The 18,198-nt window shown below is 35.0% G+C and overlaps 1 protein-coding gene across 3 annotated transcripts in view; it reads left to right on the top strand.

Moving 5' to 3' along the window:
* The window catches only part of LOC114871237, a 290,378-nt gene that overhangs the window by 63,882 nt on the left and 208,298 nt on the right, over nucleotides 1–18,198 (top strand). The window contains exons 1-2 of one of the 3 annotated variants that reach the window (XM_029176904.2): nucleotides 12,832–13,195; nucleotides 17,266–17,507. The gene's annotated coding sequence lies outside the window, so the exon portion shown is untranslated. Of the gene's footprint in view, nucleotides 1–12,831; nucleotides 13,196–16,027; nucleotides 16,047–17,265; nucleotides 17,508–18,198 lie in introns of those variants that run through there. The other 2 variants (XM_046287444.1, XM_029176905.2) reach the window with 2 other exon arrangements.

Consider the following 18,198-nt stretch of genomic DNA (forward strand, 5'->3'; position numbering starts at 1 on the left):
ATTTTTGTGAATACTGTTTATAAATACAGGCGGGAGTCAATAATACTCGTACAAATCGATATTTGATCAATGTTTAATGTTAGCATTAGTCAAACAAATATTTCATTTAATTTTAAGAAACGGCATAAGTTTCTTCCGGCTCCAAATTTTGTTCCTAAGTAAATTTTACAGTTTGGGCAATAATGTGTTGTATCTTTGAATTCATCAGTGCAATATGGTAGCATACATAGACTGCAACATAAAATTTTAATATTTTTATTAAAATATCAATACTTCGAATACCGCGAAGACTATCGGTGATCTCTATCATGAATTTAATATAATTGGATTACTAAAACAAAAAAAATTATTTATTGCATTAATATTATATTAATTTTATAAGATAGTAAGTGGAAAAGATCGTTCTTACTGTGGCATTTAACTCGTTAAAAATTAATTAATAACTCAGTTTAGTGTTCAATATTTCATGATCTTAGAAAAATGATTTTCTTCTTTACTAACCAAACAGGAAATAAACAAGCAGCTACAGAATGTGTTACAAGAGTATTGTGAAGGCGCGTGTCGGTGATGATATAACTTAAACAATTTGGACACGTCATTTTGTAGGGATATTTATCGAAATCAGTATGTTCTATGAATAAAATATTTCATTTACTATTAATCTTCGTAAGCAAAGATAAAATAATTTTAATTTGTATCTACTTACCTCTTGTTACACGAGGATGTTTTCGTAAAATTGCAGTTAATGGCTTTTTACTGGATTTTATGACATTTTTTATGTTGAATTTTGGTTGCAAACGTCGTTTTCTGTTTATTTTTATATATCCTGATGAATAATACTTTATATTAACGTTGGTGTAGTCCGCAGAGACAGGAAAAACGTCTTAAAAACAAGGATTTTATCTTTTTACTTCGATGAAATTACTGCAGTTTAAAATGTAATTATTTTAATTACACATACGTAGAACATTTGACTTCTGAAAATACGCTTCTTGCATATTATAAAATAATTCATTGTTTTTTAATAAGCATTCAACTTTGAATATTCTTTTTCTTGATTTTCATTTCAAATTATATTTTGAATGTTCAGATATCCTCGGAGGTCTATAAATTTCTGCACGATTTGTAGTAGTTCGGAAAAAATAAATTATTTTTGTTGCAGTACGTACGATCATGTTAGCTGTCCAGTCAAACAATTGTTTCACGATTGCACGCGAGAATGTATTACCGAATATATTCATTTCGAATAGCGATTTTAACCTTTTAAATGTCTTCCATGGTGCGCGTTTATTTAAAATTGTTTGAACAATATTCAACTATAAATAATGCGCGATTCGCTGAAATTTTTTTTTTGAATTTGTCGATGTTCAATACTCGAGCTTAAGCCACGTTCAGTTATCTACATAAAACGTGAAAATTATTGGGAAAATAAATATAAAAATATTATATATTTTTATACGCAGAGTAATCCGATGAATTGATTTATGCAAAGAGATTATACAGCTCCATTCAAAAAAGAATGCAGTTGCATTATGCACGAAAATGCATATGATTTTGTTTCTTCAAATCTTTTTTATTTTTAAACATTTTTAAAATAGAAAGTTTAATTTAATTAGATAAAATATAATTTCATTCAAAAAAAAGAACGTGGTTGCACTTTGCAGCTGCACCAATGCACAAAAGTGCATAAATATGGAACGTATTATACCATATAATTTTGTCTACTTAAATTCTTTCTATCTTTAAATATCTTTAAAATATTAAGCTTCATTTAATTAGGTGAAATATCATTTCATTTAAAAAAAGAATGCAGTTGCACTTTGCAACTGCACCAATGCAGAAAAGTGCATAAGAATGCATACACTAGTATTGAACAGGGAATTGTATTATCAGCTAGGTACAGGAAGATGAGAGGTGATGATAGTACAAAATTCGGAGGGATACGGTGAATGGAGCAGGAAGCGAGGACGAACACAGTTAGGTTGGAAAACGATGAAACGGTACCATTGTCTGACGGGGCTGATTGTCAAACCGTTGGGATAATGTGGCTTTCAAAGGAAGCTTGATACTTGACCTCGTAATAATCAATGCTCGACTCACCTAGCGGGTTAATTTTACTAACACTCGTCGAAATTGCCGCCTTCACCGAATCCCTGGGAATCAATTAGGTAGAGAATCGTCGTTCGATCAAGTAGCCTCTGCACTGAGCGAAGCTCTTCCAATTTTCTCGGTGGTTTCTCGAAAGAGGAAATCATGCTACCATTAAATGGTAAAATTTCACCTTTCGATCTTTCGTTTCTTCACTATCAATTAATCTTTCATCGTTATTCAAGTATGAACGATTGAAAGTTAATCGTTCCCTCAGTTAAGATCACCCTGTGCCATTTGAGGATAGGTAAATCCCATTTAAAGGATCTAAGACCAAAACAAGAAAATTTAATTTTTGCAACACGTTAGAGTGTCAACATCCCAAAAACGCATCGTGCTCGTTTTTCCTGACGATTCTTGGTGTTCTGTAATTAATTCATAAGATATATAAGAAAGTTGAAGTGTCGTTGGTGTATTAAATAAGTAGAACGAGGGGAAGGGTGGTATCCAGCTTAAGAGAAAACCATTGTCTGGGGAACGTGAACACTATTTGCTGGTAAAGTAGATTAGGTTGGTATTGATAGAGAGAAAGAGGGAGAGAGAGTTTGGAATGGATGAGGATAAGAGAGTGAATATAAGTTAGAGGAAGAAAGAGAGTATGTGTAAAAGGAAGAGCTAGAGAGAGAGAGAGATGGATCGGGTGAAACGAAGGAACATGACGAGAAGAGAGGGTTGAGAGAACAGTTGTGTTCTCAGAGAAAGGCCAATATAGACCCTCGAGATGGGATATAGCAATAGAATTTCGCTTACGAGGTATAACCGCGTTAGACGATGCCCTTTGTTGTATCAGTGCGCAATTGCCTTAAGTTCTGATCTTGTCCGATATTGATGTTCGAGGGGCCGGTGAAACCTCCGATAGGATACTAAGAGTTTCTATTCGCCTTTAACCATTTCTCCACCGAGTCTATGGTCAGTTCACCAATGAATTTTACCTTCTTCTCTTACCTTCAACAATCTTCGGTAAATCAAATTTCATCTCTGCCCAGATAGTATTTGGCTGGGAACTGGAGTGTCCTGATGAGAATTAATTAACTTTCATTATTTCAACTGATTCTGATTGGAAATCATGGTATTGAAAACCCTATTATAGGTTTTGGATAGGTAAATTGTTAAGATTCTTTTCAATGGCATATGTTTTTTAAAGCATCTTTTAATATTCACTGAAATTGAAGTTTTAATAAGTACGTTTTGCAACCGGTTGAAACAATTTCAATTGCTAAGCTGATCCGAACATCGTGTTTCGTTATTATATATATGTTCATAGACTTCGCTTCTATGTCAGTATATACAGAAATTGTAATTTCACGGAGCATTTCCTGAATAAGTAGAAATGTAGAATCCCGGAAGTCGGAATGTTGTAATTGAAGTACATTCAAAGTAGGGAACATCGTTACGTTACACGTACACACGAACACACAGTGATCCCAAGGGAACTCCTACTAATTCTCTACCTCTAACTTCATGCCGTCTTATCTGGCATTTTAGGTTAAACTAGGAACCAGAATAGAAATGCTAGACAGTTCGATATTGGAGCATAATGCTCTATTTAATTAGGTGTCATCGCAACAGCTTCCATAGTTCTCTCGTTTCCTTTTCACTCCGCCTTTGCTTCTCTCTCTATCTCATCTTCCTACACAGGCAAATCGAAATTTCGGTTTTCATTTTGGGATACTCACAAAATATTTTTTTATACGTACAGTAATTATAACTTAAGAGGAATAGATAATTAATTAGATAATGAAAATAGTAATGATATTCCTAATTAATCCTTCAGCGATTTAACTTGATTACTAGAATGAAATAAAGATAAATTAATTAATCTTAAAAAAAATTTTATTTTGCACGTAGAAATTATACTGCATACTCGTATACTAGAATAAGCGGTCTGAAACCTTTTATCGTGCATTTCATTCGTAAATACCGATTCGATTTGGTTAAATAAACACGCGGAAAGGACAACATTGTTTTGTGCTATCGGCGATTCGCGGTTCCAACGCGTTTCTGTACCGTACAACCATGTTGTGGGCGTAATTTAGTAATGAATACGTATGCGCACGTGAAGTGGTACCTGCTGATATGTAGGTACGTAACATCTGGCGGCCTATGAAATGCAGGACTGAGCAGTCTGCAGTTGAACGTTACGACCAGCAAGAGTTATGAGCCTCAACTCAATCTCCGACTCCGCTCCTGCCTCGATATAATTGCGATACTAAAATCCATGAAACTTTCAAAACATCTCGTTCCTCCTAATCCTTCGTTTTTTTCATTCAAAAATATTTTGTTTATACAACAAAATTTTGTGCAATCTTTTAGTTACCGCTATTCAAGGTGTGAGTGGATTAGATTTTATCTTGTAATTTAAGATTTTTCTCAGATAATAATCTCAAAATAAATTTTTATCTGTGGTCAGGTCGTAGTCTGAAATGCAAATTCAATTGCTTGGTTTTTATACGTATTCCGCATTGAGAAGTTTTCTTGAGAAAATAGCAATTTAAACAAAATTTAAGAGGCACATGATCTATATTCTTTGATATGTACCCTTAAAGACCCGAATGTCTATACGTCGAAATATCTTTAATACATCTCAGTCTCGTATTCAGTCGGCTAATTAAATAGCTGCACTTATCCGAAAGAAAAGTAAATTTAGTATGCGCCAACGGTCTGATTCGCGCCATTTGTCGAATGAAAAAGTTTTCGAGCCGAGCAGCTATCGTTTGTATAAAAATCTCTGCGTTTGTAAGGCTCTTTTCGTCGAGCTCGTCGACTCCGCCGAACAGATTTCCGCGTTTCGACCGTTTCTTCTTTCACGTAGAACGATTTTCCCGGTTAGCTTTTTTTTTCTCCTTCGCTTTAAAGTATCTTTTCGACGGGTAGCTTAAATTCATATTCTGTCTGATATGTAACGTTCGTTTCAGTCGAAGTCTTTGAAATTTCCCTGTGATTATGATTAAACACTGTAATACTTGAGACAACCTTTCTTTTAACTATGTTTCTTCTAAAATTTTCATGAATAATAGTTTGGTAATTAATTTTGCTCGTGGGTGTCGTATAAATGTTTGCAAAGACAGTGTACAATGTTTGAAAATTGAATTATTAGTTTTATTATTACTGCATCATATTCAGTAATGTAATATCTAAAATTATTTACAACATGAATAATTTTCAAAATTGATTCAATATTTGTAATATGATCTTTAAATTATAAATGTATTTGAAATCTAATTAAGAATACATATGAAAATGCATTGTTCAATTTGACTTGATTGTTAGAATACTAAACATTATTACTGTTACACAATGAAAATTATAATGAATGTGTAACGCATTGAAATATTAATGCCACTGTACGAAATTCTATGGAAATTCGTTATTAGAATACTAAATTGGTAGTTGCTTCATAAAATATTCGCGTAAATGTTTATTACAATGTTATACCAGAAGATAACAGAATTCTACAATTAATTACCATTTTTATATTTCGCAAATTAAATTTCTATTTCAACATTATCTTAATTTATAGAATAAAAACTGAACGCAGGTCAATTGTTATCGTTTTCTGTATTTTGAGCTACTTCTATTACTGAAGGTATTATCGATTATTAATCTTCCAATTATTGGCAATTTCCACGGAACGCATCATTGATTATCGGAATGATGATATGACTTGATGATCGCGGTAAGGGGTTAACTGGGCAGGAAAACGTGAGATGTATCGATAGGATAGAAGAACCAGCTCCCTTTTCTCGTGGCACGCAATCCTTTATTACTCGCAGGATTAATTGATATTGATGTGACATTCCTGTCAAGAGAACCGATCGATATTAATGCGACCCACCTTTTCCTGGAAGTAGCAATTTAGCTAGCAAGATATGCAATTACTGTTTTATTGCACGATCTCTCAAGCTGTTCAAATGATTTTTGTATGTTCTTTCCACTGAAAAACAAAGAACTAATTAATTGCCGCGTCGTGTTTTATACTTTTTCACTGTTGTTGTCTAAAGAAAAATCTTATTTCTTATTGAAACAATTAATTTCAAAATATGAAAATATTTTTTATAACAACCTATAATTATATTATTGGAAAAATATTTATGTGAAAGGAACACTACACTTTTAAGTAATTAATTTTAATAATAAAGAAAAAAATATTAAAATTTGATGAAATAAAGATATTAGAAAAGCAATTTTTGTTATTATTAATCGCAAAAATGTAGTGTTTATATTGTAAATTAGAAAAAATATTTTTAATTCAAGGAGTATAGAAAAATAGAACTTTCCTTTCAAAGAGTTCCAAAAAAGGAGTCGACATTTCGTCCTCCTTTCTCGTCGAATAAACTTAACAGCGGACTTATTTATATAACAGCCCAATAAAAATTCATAGAAAGGAAATAGAAACTGGGATTTCGTATCGATGAAACTGACTACCATCAATTTCACGAAATAGCCACTTGTTTCCAAGATTTCCTCGCTAAGAAAAACGTTCGTCGTTATATTATTCATCAAATGAAGAGTCTATTTTCAAGTAAAGTTACTTTCATCATCAACAGCAACGCGCTCTTAAAATATACAGCCTACTTCCTTAACCGTCCAAAGAAGAATATTCTATAATTAACAGGATAAACGTATCGCTCGTTAATTTAATCAATCGTTTAAATAATCTCTAAAAATTTCACCTCGAAATTTGCCTATCTATAATTAAACCTCCCCGTTGGAATTGTTTATCCATATTCATTGCCAGTTGCACGATAATGACCGTAACAAGAAAAACAGAAGTCGTGTGGATGATAAATGTACATCGCGGGCAAGCAAGCAGAGTCGTATCTAAAAGATACTAGCGTGTCTGGCAAATTGTATGGCGTCTCGAAATTAAAGTTGACTTAAGGAAGAGCGATGCGTTGGCCCGTTAAAGAGGTTTCCAGCTTCCGCAAATTAGTTTACGTCCGACGTCTGAACGAACGGGAATTAAAGTGCATATTAAGCGTACGAACGCATTTACGTTGGTGCTTTTGGATGCTTTATTAGATAACATTCTGGTGAAATCAAAAGAAAACGAAGACAAAGGAGGGTGGTAGGAAGGAAGGAAGGTAGGAAGGAAGGAAGGAAGGAAGGAAGGTGAGGGAGGGCCTTCGGTATTCGAGACCATCGCCACTCATCTTATCCAGAGGTTGCTTTTCTGCTTGCTTGGTTAGCTGCTCGGCCGACCGACCATTTATCAAAAACGTATAACACCTATGCAAGAAAAATCGACAATGTTTTAGCTCTAGCAAGTGGAGGAAGGTTGGCCTGCTTATGACACGGGAGATGGATGTACGAGCCGAAACCTTGTACATTCTACGGGACGGCAAGAACATTATGTATTATACGCTCCCTCGCGCCGTACGGCGTACGCCAAACGTTGTATACTCGCCGACAGAATCCTCTCTGACGACAGGATAGAGACTTTAAAGTGCAAAATCGTTTAAGCTCGATGTGCTGGATATTTTCATGATGCCTTTCCACGTGTCAGAACTCGCTAGATATTTTTCACAACTTTTTTACCATGTTCAGAAGCGTCAGATTTACCTACTTTACAAAATGTGAATTAAAATTTTTAATTAGAATGTACTAAACACTATGATGGGTCTTGGAAAAATATTAATTGAACCCGACCGTGTATCAGGAACCCGAAATTTTCGGGTCCCCGCACACCTCGACCGGTAATTTTCGAGCGTTATAGTAAACGGCGGATTTCCATTTTCCCTAAGGAAGCTCATCATACAGTATAGGATCACGAAATGATTAAAGTACCTACCAATCGATCCAGAATAAATAGATTATGCAAGGATATATCGAGGAGTTTCCTCGGGTACCGTTGATGGAACAAGTGTTTCCAGTAGGGTAAGGAGAGTAAATCCAAGGAGAGATCGATGAAAGTAGAAACTATTTGGGAGTGAAGGAGTTATTAGACTCGAACGGTGGATTAAACGGTGCAGAATTATGAGCTGGGTGTGGTGAACGATTAAAGTCGATCTAAACTCATCTTGTATAGGAAGACTAATAAAATGCACCCACATACACTGATGGATCGCTGATTCTGGTGCATTAGTAGCTGGCAGTAAAGGTTAATGTTGATTGCACCGAGTTTCGGAGGGGCTCGTAAAAATTCTGATTAACCTACACCAGACGTGACAGTATGCTCTTTCTGTCCTCGACTGCTCGACCTGATAACAAAAAAGCCTCTTGTAACATAAAACGCACTCTGATGCTACCAACGTCACACGTTTATGTCGCTATTAAAAAACACAAAAGAAAATGGAAATTTTGATTCTCCACCGGTTTATTTTCCTCGTAAATAAGAGGAGATTTCGTCAAACCGAATCGTTAAAAATAAATTGACATAATTATTCCAAATGTGTACATATATTAACCCTTTGATTGCTGAGTACTTTAGAAACGTTCTGTGTGCACGAAATAAGAATTAAGTCAATAACATTTATCGTTTTTATTTTTTTATTTCATTTCAATTCTCAATTTATTTTTTCATTATTTTATCGCATCATTACATATGGTGTGTAATTAGTAATATGCATTGGTAACTTTTATTTGCATATGTGCATCCATTGCAGTCAAAGGGTTATAAAAATATCATAAAAAGACGTTACAACCGTAAAAACTCTAACCACGATGACATTCGTTGGAACGAACAACACGGCACGCAACAGAAAACAGAGATAATATTGCCAAGAAGTTTCTGAATCACGGAACACAAATATCCGTGATGACTAATCGAAAGGCAGAGGCCTTTTAATCGGGTACAAAGTTTCTCTATTATCGTTCTCGAGGGACGTGTATACTCGCGTTGTATCTAACGTGTTCGTTTCCAGTCTCGGGATAAAATCTACACGCGAATTAGCGGAAAAAAATAACACCCGCCAGGAATGGAGCAAGTATCCTCCCGGCTCCCCTGGGTACGATTTGTAAATAAGTCGTACTCGTTAATGCAACGTAATACATCGAGCGGTACAGGTGAATTGCACCTGCGGGCACGATGCACACGGCAAAGAAGAGAACGGGTTAGACACACGTGTAGAAACGGGGGGAGGTGAAAGGGAGTAGAATATGTACGGTATGGGACACAGGTTTTCGAAGTTGGTGTAATCAACTGATTGTGCGAAAGCTGCTTACATGGGTGTGAGATCGATCAATATACATAGAACGGAGATCCAAAACGAGCGTGTAAGAGTAATGAGCGCCTTTGTTCTACCATCGCCTCTGTTGAGTGTTTCGAACAATTAGGAAGTTAGATATTCGCCTTTGGCGAGAGATTTTGCTTCGGGATAGGTGTTTATGATGCGATTAAAATCTTCATTAGTTATTCTTGTTACTACCTTCCCTCCTCTTATTAATCACCTCGTAATTAGTCAAATTTGCAATTTCATAACATAGGTCTGAGTTAACACTAGAACTACCGACGTTTGATGAATACTTATTTTTAAGTTGAAAATAATGTAGATTATTACATAAAGGATGAAACTTAATTTAAGATACATTCATTTTTTAACTCGACAGCCAACATACATTTCAACAAAAATACCTCGATAAAATTTATAATTTAAAATAAAGATTGAAAACCAGTTATTTTGACCCCTTTCGTAATTCTAGTATTAGAGCTGTTGAAATATTGATAAAAAATTTTAAATTTAAATCCGTGATGTTATATCATGGATAATCGAAAAGGAAGATAGTATGAAAATTTCCAAGGGAAAAGCAAGGGTCATTTATGCACGATTATCAGCTGACCCGTTAGAAACGTCGGTAACACCGCTTGACGCGTGAACACCTTGAATTGGCAGGTGATATATGCAACGTCAATAGCTAATCCAAATTACTGGCTCTCTAGATCGAGCCAGGATTACACGATCCAGGTGAGGGGGGACGAGTAGATACATCTATCCAGAAGATATTCACACTACGTAACCGCAGACTGAAGAATAGGGCAGCTATTTCGCGTAGAAACTACCACCAATTCCTAACCCAAACTATTGGCCTTCCCTGTACGAGCTGGATTACATTACACCCGCGTGAATAATCCGCCAGGTAGTTACGCGGATGAAAATAGCGTCAGCGCAAACCTGGAAACAATTCTGCGCATCTGCGAAATTTTCCGCTAAGATTTTCCCAACGTTATCAAGTTTCTGGAAGGAGGCGTTAATTAAGTCTTGTAAGAATACCTACCACAAAGGTACCACCATGTACTTTACGAAACTTTATTATTATTATTATTTTTTTAAAATTATTATTACAAAAGAAGACGGTATATTTATTAAAAATATTATACTAACGCTATATAGAAAAATTAGAAAAGAAGTTTTCTTGAAATATTAATTACCGAGGGCGCCGAAGGGGTACAGTGTGTTGGTTATTGATTAAACTTGACAAGAAATGGGATGATAATATTAGGATCATCACGTGTAGCTGCCGTAATCGAAGCCTCTTTGACCGTGTTAGCTACAGCTACGTGTTGATGTTCGCTTCGTTAAATCGTCATCAGTGTCAAACACCAAGTGTTCCCAAAGTTCATCAGGACTAATTGTTGCGAAGGCGGATGCCACGAAGTAGCCCATTGGAAATTTGTCAATTGCAGGTAACTACGACTCGTTCGTACGAATGCCACGCAGATGTTCTTGATAGGTCAAAATTACGGCCCACATTTGAAGTGTAGCTTTCCTCTATAGTTGTACGATCATAATTCTTCAACATTTTTCTTCATCTCATTCAATTTTTCTCGCTAAACACTTCGTACCACTGGGCTTTCTTTGGTTTCAATTTTTTTCTCAAATACATTACAATATTTAAATTGAATAAAAAGATTCTAATTCAATAAAATTTAAAAGAATTTTAATTCAACAAATTTCATATAATAATTAACGAAGCAAGGACAAGTACTGTGTGCCGAGTAAATTCTCACCCCTTTCCTTGAGCACCCTTTAGAAACGAAAGACGTCAAGTGTCGCGTACAAGCGTGATCCTGTGTCAGCATCCGTGAGGGTGGTATCCGTTAGCCTGGCAACAATAATAATTATCGCGGAGAAGTTTCCTATCCGGCTCGTCGTCGCAAGCTTTGTACGGCGGCTGGACATTTAACGCGGCTTCACGTGTGTATACATGCATGCATGTACGTATATACCTACATATAATACGGGTGCTATGCTCTCGGGTGAACGTCTGAACGTGGATGGTGCGAGGGAGAGAATTCCCAGGAGGAACATAAAGCCGTGGACAGCCGCACCGACGCCACCCTCTTTCCGGTGGCATCCTGACGCGGAGCTTGCGCTACCGCGTTTACGTGCTTCGTCACAGCGCTCGATTACACCGACGACGCGACGCGGCGCGGCGACGTGCAACGACGCCGGCCAAAGCAGACGCGAGAAGCGTCGTCATACGAGCAACTGTTGCATCCTCACCGGTAACCCGCGACACCCCTTTTACTTGTCTCATCGTTTCGCGTGAAGAAAAATTGCTTCACAACCGGCGACAGATAATCCTCTTCTTTACACTTTATTTTTTTCGAGGTAAAACAATTAACGATTCATGATTATAATTTAAATATTTGGTAATTGATGGCAATTAATGATTCAAATTTTAATTAATTTAATATTGATATACGAAACAATCTGATTCCACAGTATGAAATTTTAAATGCATATTTATTTTTCCAATTTTCTGTATCAATACATTCGAACTGAATCTGTATGCAAAAGTTTGTACATACCAATCGGCGGTATATAAGAAGTACACCCAGAAAAATTCCGCTTGCTGTTCTTGCAAGTTCTAAAAGATTCACAACTACTTTATTCATTCTCTGTTTACTTCTGTACTGGTTTCCTTTCGGTGCGTTCGTATTTTCTTTCTACTGTACTTTCTTCTTTTGATAAGGTACACGTACCTATGTAGCATCAGCTGTGTACCATTCCTTTTTTTTTTTTTTTCTTGAATTATTACGTCGGTAACTTTTATTTCTACCTAGTCAAATATTTTAAGGATTCAGCTCCTTTTTGCAAATTTACGAAACCTACCAATAACAAAGTGTAGCTTTTTCCTATAATTAAAGAATTCCGGGTAATATGGATATTTTCACCAAAATTATGTTTCGAGAAATTTTGAGTTCCAAAAATTCAAGTCCTTCAGGAAATTGGATTAATTAGAGACTTAAAGTGTTATCCTTCTATTTAATTAATTATTTTTTTAAATCAGAAAGATTTACAAATTTTTTGTAAAGCACGTTATTTAAAAAAAAAAATTACATTCTTTAATAAAAGGTTGAAGAGCTTCGAGTATAAAGTAAAAGCAGCGATGTTGACAGAAAATAAAAGGCAACTTTCTTGAGCGTTGCAAAAGAATCACAACTGTTGCATTTGTCTTTGTTCATTTTTCCACCCCTTGTTTCGCGTCTTTCCCATCGCATTCTTCAGCCTCCGTCGAAGATGCACCATAAAGAGGTGGGTGGCACGTGTCGAGAGGTTGGAGCCCTCGTCCCGACGCGGTGCGTCGCGGTGGGTAAGATCGTGCGCGTCGAAGAATCGCAAGAAAAGACAAGGGGCGGAAAGGTAGGCAAACGAAACGGCACGAACGATCGTGAGCGCCCTCGACGAGCAGCGTCGGGACGTTCGGCGTCGCGGCGCGCCGTGAAAACCAAGGAACGACGGCGTTCGAGTCAGTCTGCGTCCGTCAGCCGTCGCGACGTCCTCGCATCGCGGTGAATTCCGTCGATCTATTCGTTAATACGTGGTGACACCTCGAGGAACATCCGTTCACCGGTTAATTTTTCGTAAATTTTTCCAAAAAAAAAAAAAAAAATTCTCGAATATTTTTCTTTTCCTTCGAATTTCTCGCGATTTCGAATTTCAAATCCTTGCCTCGAAGTTCCTGCTCGAAGGATTGACTTCTGTGCGAAAGGGTTGTTAGCTGACCTACAGGATTTCCGGAATAATTGAACAATTTGCGGTATATTGATTTACATCGAGTGGCAACCGATCAAATTATCTGGACGTGATCATTCGATACAAACGTAAGAGTGCCATTTTCAACACGTTCTCCAACTTCGAATAGAATCCATTGTCATCAAGGATTCTTTTCCTTTTTCCGGTTGCTTTGTGCCGCATTTTTGCTCTTCCTCTTTCGCTTTTTTTTTGTTTGCACCTATGTGTGTGTGCGTGTACCAATTGCTGACTTGGCAGTACTGTGAGCACTGAAAAAAAGGGTACATAGGGAAAAACCAGACAAAAGTTTGAGCTTGCTCCGAGGATCTTTTATTTTAATTTTAATTTCTTCAGTCTCTTGAATAGAGAATTCTTGTGTGTACATTTACTGGGTGATTCGTCGACTTTGATATTTTTGATTTGATACTCGTTGGCTAATGTTGTCTGGTGAGTAATTTCAAAAAGTGGAGAACCATGTTGCTCGAGTGACCGATCTCCTAGTGTAATTTGATTTTTAACACGTTCAGTGTTACAGTGGAAATGGACGTTTGTTGTAAGATACATTAATACTCCAAGAATAAGAATAGGTAATTTTCAAGTAGTATATTCCAAATTTCAACCTTCCTGTTTGCTACCTTAATTGTTAAAATGATATTTTTCTATTGTTTTCTTTAAATCATTTAAATACGTGTAATTTTTGGTGCCAGTTATTGATGACCCTCACAGCATTCAACGCGTTAACATGGTGACTGCCACAGTGGAAATGACCATGTGTAGTCAGACACGTTATGATTACAATTTCTCAGGGTACAATCGTTTCATTTATCAAAGCTTTTCACTTGCTAAGCTTTTTCTTAATTTCTTTTACTATTAGTTATTTAAAATTCATAATAACAAGTGTGACGATAGATATCTTTTGTAGAATCTTTTTTCAACCCTTATCTACAATTATATAAAAATCATAATTCTATAATAAAACAATTGATGCTATTTAAGTTCCAATATTAAAAATTGGAGTTTTCAGAATAGCGCAAAATTTTGTGAGTTTGAATTACAATATTGTAATAAAAAATAAGGACAATTTCGACATATTTCTATGACTTCTGAAAAGTACCGTGAATAAAAGTTCGATTCTTGCAGGAATTATTCGCACATTAGGCGTGAAACGTTTTTAATTGTCCCTCAGACCGGTTCGTTTACTTCGATTCCTTTAAATACGTGGATTCCATTCGCCGCTTTTTTTCCGGGCTAACAATTACGGCACACTTTTCACGATATTGTTCGCGTACGATGCGATACGGATCAAATAATAGACCCTTAGGAGCAATCTCGTTGAAACCTGAAAAATCGCATTACCGGTTCGGTAGAAATCTGGGCTAACGTTAAAGTGAGAGACTGTTCATATTTCTCTCTCTTCTTTTTTTCTTTTTTTTTTTTTTTTTAATACGAAGACAAGTTTAGTGTCGGATTAATTTTCCCAGAAATACGGTGGCGTGGCAGCGGCTTCGAACAATTGCAATTAAATTCTTTTCGACGCTAATGACCGCGAGCACTTGTGTCTCGTGCAAATGATATTTAAATCAGTACGCGGCCTGTATATTAATCGTGCCAAACAGAGCGCGTTTTTCGTGACGATTGTGCGACTTCCGGTTAATGTTTTTTAACTGATCCCGTAACGGTAATAAATATTTTCCTCTTGAATATATTTATGCCACCCTAGTCACCGTTCGCTGATTCTTAACTCCATTTACATATTGTAGGGGAAGATTAAAAATACACCCTTATCAGTTAAAAGTCATTTTATTACTTCCAAGTATAAATAATCGAAAAAGTATTGAAAATAATATTTCAGTGATTTGTAATTGAACGAGTATTAATTAAATATTAGACTAATTAGATAAGTAAAATTCTTTTATTGAAGGTGGTTGTTCGTACATGAATGACACACGTAGTGAATGTCATTTCATTTACTTGGTACTTTCATTCGATGCAATTTGGTTTTTTTATTTATTTTGAAAGAGTGCGATACATTGAAACGAGCATGCAACATTTCAAGTACTTTAAAAATACAAAAGTACACGTGCGTGAACTTTGTCTTGCCGCATGTTTCGCGAAAATTCATACTCCTTTTTTCTGTTCCTCGATGATTGTTCAAACATTTGAGGAGAAATTCGTTGAAAAGAAATGAAACAATAGCGGTATATTTTATTGTATTGAATTGTGGAAAAACAAACGCTTCACTTCGTAGCCATAATGTGATTTATCGTTTGCTAACACTTGAACGATATTTTAGATTGTAGGATATTATTTTGTTCATGCTGCAAGAATTGGTCTTGTCCCGTTCGTTTTCTGGTATCGCAATCATTTCAACGTGGCTATAAAACACGACGATATAAATTGGACGAAGAAATGGCGTAAAATTTCTCATTCATCTTGTAGAATCAAAGGAATGGAGAAATAACAGTACGTTTTACTGAAAAGTTCGCGAATAATATCGAGGATATTGGTCTCTTTAATTTTGTAAATAAATCAATTTTCAACTACCGTAGAATATTTTAGTGAAAATTGATAGTTTATTATTAATTGCATTTTCTCGTTAATTTAATCAAATTAGAAAAGTAGACTGAATTGAGTAAATTAGATGAATAATTTATAACGTGGACTTTTTTAAGGTTCGGATCAATGCATCTTTTCATCTGTTATTTTTAATAAAATAACAAATAATTTTTCGTTAATGGAAGCACTTTTATTCTGATCGTATTAAGAACGTTTGTTCATTTTTAACAATACTGGAGTACGAATAATAACAAATGAATAAAGTTCAGGATAGCGCAATTAGTTTGGTTAAGTTTTTATAAGCCCATAGAAAGTTTCATGGAAATTGGTTGCTCGGTTTGGAGCTCCTTTTGCAACAGAGTGTAAACTGCAAATAGACAGGAGGTGAGAAACTTCTTAAATGATATCTACCTTGTAAGTTCATAACGAAGGGTTTCCACCCTCAATCATAACTTACAAGTTATCGGGGAAAGCAAAGGAGTTTTGCAGTTGGTTCGGGATTGCACAGCTCTGCCAAGCTTCTGCGGGACTATCGCATTTTTATTTTTCCTTATTTTCCGTTCCTTCTTATCAATCTTCATTTTTTTATAGAGAAATTGGGTTTTAATTGCAAAAGTACATAGCCCTTTTAATCAAGATTTTCGTTTGAATAATTAAGAATCGTGGATTGATTAATGGTTGACAAATATGCTACATGAAATATAGATTGTCAAAAATAAATAAATTACAAAAGTTTTGAAATTTTTAATAAACTTTAAATAAATTTGAATAAATAAAAAGAATTTTTAACATTATTTTGAAATAATTTTATCACCTGTAATTTTAATTCACGATTTATTTATTTAACTTAATTCATTAATTCAGGGAACAATATACAGAGTATGTACTAAAAACAAAGAGTCAAAGTATAATACAATTCTCTGTTATGCGTTCATCATAATCAACCCTTTATTTTGTGCTCGCTTCATAATGGAACGAAAACAGTCATATTGATAACCATACGGGAATATATTAAGCTGAATAGTGGAGTAAATTTATGCGCCTTTTGTGGATGCATGACATTAGATTAACCGCTTATTAATTTACAATAACTATTCCATATTCATCTCAAGAACAAATATATGAGTCTTGTACTGTGTACCTACATACATATTGTTTGCATCAATATCAAAATTATGTTTCATTAAATGCATGTATCCATATTTCTATTATATATTGTTTAAATTTTGTTTCGCACTATTGAAATTATAATCATTAATATTTGCATAGTTTTGAGATTCCAAGAAATTACCTTCATTACGAAATTAATAAAAATGACGATTAATTGGACATATTTAAATTTCTATTAGATGTGCTTTATATAAAAAATTATTTTAATTACAACGTGTCGCAAAAAATAATACATTGCATTATATGCAATTGAAATAATAAAACTCAAGTAAATAATATTAAAATTCCAGAAAATTATCTTCGTTAGAATATAATTGAGAATAAAAGTTATCACGCGTACAAGGATACTCGTTTCTAAAACTTTGTTTCCCTCCTCGAGCGAGCGAGCCCGAGATGGTGCTCGAATTGTAAACATTCTCTCTTCTGTTTACAGGTAGGTTTCAATAGTTCGTCGACCGTTCAGAGGTGAGGACGGCTTTTCGTAGGCCTCGTATCGAGGCTGATTACAACGCTGGCACGCGCGTGGATCGGATATCGAGGCGAAAAGTGACGCGAAAAGCGACGTGGTATTATAAGTGTGAAAGTGAGCTGGAAGAAAGGAGAAGGAAAAGTGCAAGCTGGCAGGGCCTACGACTTCCGATTCGATTTTCGACATCCACCGCATCCGGCAATAAGGTAGGTGAATAAAAACCTTGACTACATTTGGCTGAGAGAGAATACTGTTAACCCCGTTCGATCTATCCTTGCATTATCTCGTGTCAGGAAAGCAGATATGCGTTGCACTGTGATTAGTTACACTAATTCCTTAATGCTGTTGTTAATGATGATGATCGATGGGCTTGATAGATATCTTGAGCGGATATATCTTGCGGTTTAACGTGAAGCATTTATCGTTACTATCGCGTGAAGAACGAATTAAAATTTCCCTATATAGCTTTAAAATTTTAAACAAAAATTTAGTTAATTGCACACATTCATATTTCTAATATCTATAAATTCGTATATTAGTTTCTTGGATTAGAAACATTAAAGCTTTAGAATTTGCAAAAATATTTATTTAAAGTATACAGGATGTTTTAAGAAAATTAACAACTTTCGTAGACTAAACATTATAAATATTGGTATATTTCTTATTAATTTATTTGAAAAAAAAATAGAAATTGTAATATTTTATAAATATATCAACATGCAGAGTCCAAATACAATCATTAGTTTCAATATTTAATATATTTATTTCTATATATTTGCTATTAAAAGTAGTATAATTTAAAAGTGCCGCCATTTGCAAAATATTTATAATTTATACATTTGCAAAACATTGTTAGAAACGGCAAAGAATGCCGTTTAAAATGATATTAACTTTATG

This window comes from Osmia bicornis, chromosome 10 (genome assembly GCF_907164935.1).
Source record: "Osmia bicornis bicornis chromosome 10, iOsmBic2.1, whole genome shotgun sequence".
NCBI classification, from domain to species: domain Eukaryota; kingdom Metazoa; phylum Arthropoda; class Insecta; order Hymenoptera; family Megachilidae; genus Osmia; species Osmia bicornis.